Here is a 1180-nt window from a genome sequence, read left to right as displayed (position 1 = left end):
GCCCCCCCCCCCCCCGCCCCGCCCCCTCATGCATATGCAGCACCTCAGCCTAGCAGCCCGGCCCCCAGACGGCCATTTGTAGCGGCGCTGGAGGCAGCGTTCGGCAGGCGCTGCGGAGACGTGTGGAGGAGTGCGCCCCCCGGCCGCTGCCGTCCCTGGCCCCTGCGGTCCTCCCGCTTCTCCGCGCCTCGNGGCCCGCGACCCCGCCCCGGAGGCGCCGCGCGGGCGGGGGGCGGGTGGGGGTGCGGGCCCGGCTCTGCTCTCCTGCCCTGCGGCCGTGGCGCCGCGCTCCTGCCTGCTCGGCGCCCTGCTCGGCGTCCCGGGAGTCGGGCTTCTCAGGAATGTGTCCGGGAGGGCGGAGCTGGCAGGGTGGGAAGCGCCGATCCACCTTATCGCTCCGGTAGGGGCCGAGCCCTCCCGGGAGGCTGCGCCGCGGTGCCGGGCTTCCTGCCCCGCGGCCGGGGCTTGGGGCGTCGGGTGTGGGGCTCCAGCCCGTCGCGCTGGGCTTCCAGTCGCCGCGGCCGCCTCCTGAACCGTCGGTGCGATCGCGGTGGCAACTTGGCCGCGGCTCCGCGTGGTCTGCGGGTTTCTCCGCGCACGCTGAGCCGGAGCTGCCGGCTTCGAGCTGTGTGTTTCTCTTTGTGTGTGTTTGTGCTTTTCTTTTAAGTAATCTCTTAGGTAATATGTCCGGGTGGGAGTGTGTGATAATGCCCGAGGGAAATGGTGGCTTCGAGGAAGTTAAGAATGTTCTCCGATAGGGTGAGACCATTTCCTAGGAATTCCTGGTGCCTTCCTGCTTCTCGCTTTGCCAAGGTGAAGTTTGGGATGGGCCAGGCTAGGAGATGACCGATCGGGGCGTGCCTTCTGTATCTGTTCCAACTACCCACTCCTCCACTCCCAGCTCTCTTTGGTTGCTAGAGGCGAAAGTCAGGGCTTGTGGTAAAGAAAAGGGCGGTGGAATTCTTCGTTCTTAGGATTTGCTCTTGTTAAGAGGTTTGAGTGATCTTTTTCGGGATTTTAAAAATGAGAAACCCAGATGTCTCTCTGCTTTTGTCAACCTAAAAGGTGTGGCAAATGCTGGGAGAGAACGAACGTACTCTGCTGTAAAAGGTAACAGATATTCTTACTATATAAAGAGTACTAAGATGCTTTGGTCAAGAATTAATTTTTGGTTTCCATT

The sequence above is a fragment of the Ailuropoda melanoleuca genome, chromosome 16 (genome assembly GCF_002007445.2).
Source record: "Ailuropoda melanoleuca isolate Jingjing chromosome 16, ASM200744v2, whole genome shotgun sequence".
Classification (NCBI taxonomy): Eukaryota; Metazoa; Chordata; class Mammalia; order Carnivora; family Ursidae; genus Ailuropoda; species Ailuropoda melanoleuca.
The sequence above is the reverse complement of the archived record's forward strand: the minus strand, read 5'-3'. Positions refer to the sequence as shown.